Source organism: Amblyomma mixtum, chromosome 5 (genome assembly GCF_055824585.1).
Source record: "Amblyomma mixtum isolate Tamu chromosome 5, ASM5582458v1, whole genome shotgun sequence".
NCBI lineage: Eukaryota > Metazoa > Arthropoda > Arachnida > Ixodida > Ixodidae > Amblyomma > Amblyomma mixtum.
The window spans coordinates 193,965,125-193,972,727 of NC_143016.1; the positions used below are offsets into that span (position 1 = coordinate 193,965,125).

Consider the following 7,603-nt stretch of genomic DNA (forward strand, 5'->3'; position numbering starts at 1 on the left):
CAGCACCAGGAGCATGGAGATGCATGCCACTTTTCGACGCCCGTCGTGGCGTGTGCTGGGCGAGCTCGTACGCCGAGGAAGTGTTATCGAGTTCAGAAATGGAGTCGCGTATGCAATCCTACTTACTATGAATGCTTGTACTAATCTCAAGAGACAGCTGGTGCTCTCGCAGGCCTTTGTTTCTGAGGGAGATCCGCCTAAGGATACCTAATGACCGACATATATAGGTACTAAGCTTCTTAGTGGTTGTGTTGCGTCTGTTCTGGAGAAAGTATCCAAGGACTCTTATAGTATCAAGCATAAGTACTAACCTACCACCAGCGACAACCTCTATCGGGCCGTACAGGCGAGGCAAGCGAGTCTCTTTCTTCATCTGGTCTTTGGTATTAAGCGAGAAGATCTCAGATTTTTGAGGAGTGAAGGAAAGCCCTCTTTCAAGAGCATATATAGTTTTCAACTACTTCTGCCGCTGCCTGCAGTCTGTATGAGATATGTAAGCGTTCATTCCCCCTCTTGTCCAAACGGTTTTACATGGGCATATATGCTGTGCTTTACCCCCCGATTTTGTTTAGTTTGTGGGATAGTCTTCTCAAGGAAAAATTGAAGAGCATTGGAGAGACGACTGAACCTTAATGGGTTCCCTTATTGCCAAAGCCCAATCTGCTTTGAGCTTATAGTGGTCTTTCGACTGCTTAATAATCTTCTGACATTGTTAAAGCGCTTGATGCCTACTCCGGCCTCACTGAGGCCTTCAAGGACCGCTCTCTGCTCAACATTACCGAAGGCCTCTTTAAGATCCATCCCCAAGATTGTCCTGCCCCATTTAGTTCCGTCGGGATCATCAAGTATATCATGTTTAAGCCATAACATAACGTCATGGGCGCTAAGACTCGGTCTAAAGCCTACCATTTCAACAGGCCAGAGTCCCTCTCTCTCCATGTAGCGCGAGAGTCTTGTTTGCACCACCTTTTCCATGAGCGTGCCCAAGCGGCTCTCGCTCACACACGCTGGCCGAGTGATACTGCAGCAAGTTTGGATCTCCCCGCCGAGAGCGGCCCCAAGTTATGCTGAACTTACCCCGGAATATCGCCAAAATCTTCGCATCCCTCCCATTCCTAAACGGATGCACCCGGAACACCACGCCGAGAGACGGGCCGACCGTGCACGTCAATTCGAGAAACGCTTCAGCGGACGTCCGGACGTCACGTATACGGACGCCTCTTACCATCCCTCGAAGCCAGCGACGGTGGCGGTAGCTCTCGCCCCTCACCGCAGCTGGTACACAGCCTGCAGCATTCGCAATGCAGAAAGTCACCGCAGCAGAGGAGGTTGCCATTGCGCTAGCGCTAGCTGGCCCTGATTCCAAAGTCGTCATCAGTGATTCTCAACAGGCTATCCGCAACTACGATGCTGGCCGTATCTCTTGCCAGGCGTTACACATTCTCCTTTCTACTGCACCCTCTTTCAACTCTCGCTTACTTCTTTGGGCTCCAGCCCACGAGTCGCTAAGCGGAAACGCCCAGGCGCACACTCTCGCCCGAGATCTCAGCTGCCAAGCAGAGTGTATGATCAGCCTCCCTGCTTCCTCTGACACTAATATCTCACGCGCTTCTCTACTCACCACTTACACAGACATATTCCAGCACTACCGGCTCGAAAGATGTCTCTATCCTTCCGCACACCGTGACCTAACAAGACGCGAAGCCGTCCAATGGAGCAAACTACAAACTGTCAGTTTTCCAAACCCCCTCTTATACAGCAGGATCTTTCCGCAACAGATAGACCCCAAGTGCAAACACTGCTCAACTCCAGCCACTCTCATACACATTGCGTGGACTTGTACACATTACAGCACAAACAACCCAAACACCCCAGAGACGTGGGAGTCTCTCCTGCGTACTTCCGAGCCGGCAGACCAACGCCGGCTTATCCAGCGCGCGGTGGAGGCCGCGACATCCCAAGGGATCCCCGCCGACCTCCTCTAAGCCAGCGCAACCGGTCCTTGGACTGGTCCCCTGTTTTTGGGAGTAATAAAAGAGATCAGCACCACCACCCAAGCAAGACCTTAGATGTCGACCAGAACAAGACTTTTGCCTGGCTTAGAAATAAATACTAATTTCGAGACTTTCCATTCATCCGGTAAATCCTCCCGTACCAAATCTTGTTCTATGGCTCAGTTTAAAGAGATAGAATTATCATCCAAATTCTTCAGAGTGGTGCTGGTACCCCGTCAGGACCTGTAGCCGATTTCTTTTTCAGGTCCTGTAACGCTGTCTACACCTCTGTAACCTCGAATGGCGAGTCAATGCCACTATCTTCCCCGCCTTCATATTCCAGTAGTGGAGAGCCTGGGTCTTGACAAATATAGGTTTTGCGAATGTTATCTAGCAGGTCCGCATTACTCCCTTTAAAATTATCCTTGATTTGGTTTAGTCTGGCATCCCTCTGGCATCATTGCACGTAGTGGCAGCGGCAGCAACGGCCTGTGACCGACTGTACATAATCCTTTCAAACCGTGTTTTACAGCTGCTTGGCGGTGTGGCCCGACAACACTGCATGACCTGCATCTTTGCCTGTATCCCGATTGGCCCGTCCGGAGCAACGTCATCAGTGACAGCACATGGACAACTATAAGAAGCGGTTGACGCACCGAGCTTCGCATCATTGCACGTAGTGGCAGCGGCAGCAACGGCCTGTGACCGACTGTACATAATCCTTTCAAACCGTGTTTTACAGCTGCTTGGCGGTGTGGCCCGACAACACTGCATGACCTGCATCTTTGCCTGTATCCCGATTGGCCCGTCCGGAGCAACGTCATCAGTGACAGCACATGGACAACTATCGCGCGTTGCGCAAATCAGAGAAAATCGAAGAAAAATTCTCTCGGCTTAACCGCGCGTTTGTTTGGGCTCAAATTTCGCACAGAGGTTGCATTTAGTGGTCAGTTTTGTTTTATACTACATTTAGGTGGGGTACTTGCCTGATTCAGTCAGAATTTTTTGGAAATCCCCATCGTATGTGGCGACGACGATCCAAAACTGAAAGACATCGCAGCAATGGTACCCGTAGCGCCATCTCGCACCCACCGGAGAAACCCTGCTGTGCTAAGTGGAGAGCTCGTTTCTCCGATGGCTGCGAGATGGCGCCACGCGTACCATTGCTGCGAAGTCTTAGAGTTGGTAGCATATACAGGAACTCTACTCCCGCTGTGCTGCGCGCGCCGTCCCGAAGCAGTTTTGGGCGTCCTTACGGAGCAAAAAATGGCACATAACAACAGCAGGACACACTGCTGTGCTACAGGATGCAATAATGCATATATAAATTCGCCTGGGACAAGGTTTTGTGGATTTCCGACGCGACATTGGGAGACTGCCCGCCCTTCGCGACGGGCAACACGCACGCGCGGTTTCTGGTCTAGCAGTGGTCAAACCCGTGCAGAAGCTTATTTGACTCATGCATGGCTGTAAACAATACGTGGTATTAAAAAGCCACGCATAACTCTCCCGCAGTCACGCCTGAGGAAGAAGCCCGAATTTTGCGCAGTAAAGAATCGTTTACCTTACTTCCAGTTATACGCGGAATCCTTGCTCGCTTCCACTGCGCCTTGTCGTCCAGCGTCTTTTTCGACAGTAAAGGCATGTTTTCAGGGGAACGGCAACATGTTCCTGATAAATCTTTGCCTCCACATCTGAACGACTGGGTGATAATTTAGTACAATGCTAATGTCGAAAATTTAGGGTACTTGTACTGAATGTGTAGAGATTAAACAAAGCTTGCAATGAAATCCCGCTTTTTGAGCACACGCTTTCTGCAAGAATCCTGCATGAAATAGCTGGGATGCTCCTTTTTTGCACAATCCCAGTCAAAAAGTTTGATGTTTTCCGCAGGAGTTTCAGTCCGCACAGGCGCTTCGCCGCAGCTTGCATCCTTTTCTGCTTGCAAAAGCTCGTTCATTGGACATCTCATATCATCAAAACACTGACACACGTGTTGCAACGACAAGGACCTGACAGTTGCTGGAAAAATTAGAAAATATGAGCGGCAGATTACGCCATGGGTACATCATTTCAAGGCGTAGTTTGAACAGGGCATTTCACATCGAACACCGAAGGTGCAGCAGACGAGAATGTTATGAAGTCAAGTTTGCGCCGCTCGCTCAAAAACTGGACTTTTCTAATTACCTTCAATGTTATGCCGCCTGGCCGTCTTTAAAAGTTTAGGGTAAGTTTTTTTAAATGCAGGAACGCTCCAGGCTTGCGGTTGGCTCGTTTTGCAGTGCGTTTCACACCGCTCCAAAAACACGGCAACGGTAGCAGCGCATTTACATTTGCCTGCGATGCCTGCCTTGCAACTACAGCTTGCGGTAACAAGCTGTCTACTGGAATATAGCTACATAAAAAAATATGAGTGAGAGTTCAGCGGTAACAGGCACCAGATACAAATATTTCTTAGCGTTAATTTGGTCGTTTTCGGTGGCGCAGGGATGCTTGTCTGCGCAGTGCACCGCGCTGCTACTTCGCTCCCGTCTCAAGATACCGCCTCTTTCACGTTGTGTACATGGCCTGCTTCAAAAATCTTCGTTCCTTTCCTGACGTTCGCTCCTCGAAGGAATTTTTCAGCATCATGAATGAATAGGTCGAAATCCCGCCTCTACGAAAAGCGGCAGCCGCTAGCAGACGCCATCCCTTCGAAGTCGCGGGGCGAGCCTTCCTGACAGGGACGAGGAACTGGCCGCGCGGGGGAGCTGAACGCAGCCTCGACGGTGGCGGTGCCTGGCGGGTGCAGGGTGCCAATAGACCAGAATGCAGAGCCGCTTCTGGGCGCGGCCATTTTCCGCCGACTGGTGCGCCGCGGTGCGGGCGTTTCTTTGGGGACTGCGGGGCTGCGGCAGCTCCGCGGCCGCGCCTGCATGTAGCCGCGCTTCGGGCGCTAAAAAAACATTGCCGAGCATTCTTCCGCAGCGTGGCTGTGTTGCAGGAAATATTCACGTTATCAAAGGGAGCACATTGATGCGTTTTAATGACATTTAGTTTGACATTCACGTGAATTGTGCTGACGCTTAGAACGCGCTCGTGCTTATATCGCTGCCGTCTTGGTGCTCCACTGCAAAAAAAACAAAAAACTTATTGTTCAATATCAAGTATTATGTGTGTGGCTAGCATGCAGTTCCAATTCCTATGCACTCTTAATCCATCGGCCATAAAGTACCACCCACGAACAGCGCTTTCTTGCCGCATGCGTGGGGCGCCAGTTCATCAACAACTTACCGCTGTGAGCTTAACTGAGTCGCAGCGCCAACCAAAAACAAAATTTGTCATGGTTTATGCAACCTGGTGCATAAAAACGTACTTTTGCTCAAATTATCAAAGCTTGAATAGATATTAGCAGCGAATCCAGCTTTCACGAATTCTGAGGTCCGAAGTCGCGTTCATTTTATTCGGTAGCTCTCGCCGCGTGTGACAGCGTTGCGTAGGCGTTTGGCTAAGTGTGAATGAATGTATCAAAATCGCGCATATTTTCCTATGATTAAGGTAGATAGCAAAAGCAGAAAGACACTACGGTAAACCCTTTATCCCTCCTTGATCCCTATGACATAAGTGCGGAAAGAGCAACTGAAATCGGTAGCGGTCGTGCTTACAATCCTTTGCATGAAATGTGTTTAATGGGAACTATAACCAGCTCAGCGCAAGGAGGTAATCGAAAACACGCGCTCGCGGGACAACCTTCAGTCTGCAGCTCGCCTATCCAGTTACTACACCACTGAATCAAATCAATAAATCCACACTCCTGTGCCTAAAATTATCATAGATGATAGCGCACGTAAAAGACGGCAACAAACGACACGCCAGCGCAGAAATCTGCTTAGAAGTGCCGGTTTCCAGTCCATGCGCTACCTGGCCGACTACTCCGCGGGAAAAATCCTTGTTGTTTGCAATACTATTCCAGAATTTCCCTGAGCAGCGCCGCCGCACCAGCGGCTCGGTGGAGCAGCGTCGCCGCTGCGGTGCCAGCGTTTAGAATCCTCAGCCAGCAGAATATCATCATTGAAAAACGTAGCGCGAAAAACGAGACACAGAAAAGGTGAAGACAGGACACGAGCGCTAATCATCAATATCAATATCATCATGGTGGGCACAAAACAACGAGACAGACGCGCACTGCCTCGCCGCACTCACTCACATCCAAATGAACGAAAAAAAAAAACTCGGAGATGTCACGTTAAAGACTAACTGCGCGCAAGATAACCGCAGTACTGTCTGGTAGAGGGAAAATGTGAGTAGTGACGCACAGCACACACCCTCATACGTTATGATGAAGCACTACAACGACAGAAGCGAACACGTAAACATGCATTCTACGCGCGGCGCCGGCGCGTCCCGCAGTCCATCGGGCCGCGCGCGCCGATAGATGGCGACTGGTGTCGAGAGTAAGGGCGCGCCAGCAGCCTGCGTGTGAGGGTAAAAGAAGGCATGGAGGAAGGAAAACTAATGGCATATTCGATAAACTCGCACCAGAATTGACCCAAAACCACTGCGGTGCTCAAGGACCCGCGGTAGTGGAGCTCCAAGCCGGGGCAACATCGAATACAAACTGCATCGCGCCGGTGCCCGTTCCGAACGCCGCCTTGGGGGCAACAAAAAAGTGCCCCCACACGGTGCGCCCCATTTATCGAAGATGTCCGGTGCGCACCGGTGCAATTTATCGAACATAAAATTTCGCACCGGTGCGCACCAGTGCTGTTTATCGAATATGCTATAAGGAGAGGCCTTTCGTATTCCCAATGCATTGGCAAGAATGTGGCGGAAGTGACGTCAAAATTTAAGCTTAAAAAGTCGGGCCACTAGCAACGTTGTCGTTGTTGCTAATAGCATATTCGATAAACAGCACTGGTGCGCACCGGTGCGCACCGGTGCGAAATTTTATGTTCGATAAATTGCACCGGTGCGCACCGGACATCTTCGATAAATGGGGCGCACCGTGTGGGGGCACTTTTTTGTTGCCCCCAAGGCGGCGTTCGGAACGGGCACCGGCGCGATGCAGTTTGTATTCGATGTTGCCCCGGCTTGGAGCTCCACTACCGCGGGTCCTTGAGCACCGCAGTGGTTTTGGGTCAATTCTGGTGCGAGTTTATCGAATATGCCATAAGAAAACTCGGGCCACTAGCAACGGCGTACGGCGTCGTTAGCGTCGTGGTTGCTAGGGGCCCCAGTGTTTCTCGGTGGCGGTGGACGGGCTTTCGGCACGGTGTGTTCGGCCTTGCGTGTTAAAGTCTACATGCCTGGCGTCGTGACGTTACGCACGCATCTGGGATTGCTTTTAAATGCGGCAAATAACCGCCCATTTGATATTTTGTTCGTCAAACTTGGTGTCGTTACGCGGAGCGATCGATGCATTGAAATGAATCTCGCGAAAAGGTGGCACTCCGGAACCGCGCTCGGTAGAGAAGGAAGATAGTGAGGAAAGCCGAGCCAACTTCCGGTTGCGGGGCGGCTTCACAAAATGTGACGTCAGGGCCTCTCCTTAGTTCTTTCACGTGGTACGCACGACTCGTACTCCGCTGAACGGCTGACCTGTGGCGCTTCCCGGAGGGCGTATTCAGAGG

General features: G+C 50.9%; 1 protein-coding gene across 3 annotated transcripts in view; it reads left to right on the plus strand.

The window, feature by feature from the left end:
• The first annotated feature begins 7,224 nt into the window (after nucleotides 1-7,224).
• LOC149345312 (tRNA (uracil-5-)-methyltransferase homolog B-like) overlaps nucleotides 7,225-7,603 on the plus strand; it is an 82,782-nt gene continuing 82,403 nt past the window's right edge. For 2 of the 3 annotated variants that reach the window (XM_089546572.1, XM_089546573.1), the window contains exon 1: nucleotides 7,487-7,575. The gene's annotated coding sequence lies outside the window, so the exon portion shown is untranslated. Of the gene's footprint in view, nucleotides 7,439-7,486; nucleotides 7,576-7,603 lie in introns of those variants that run through there. The other variant, XM_089546574.1, reaches the window with a different exon arrangement.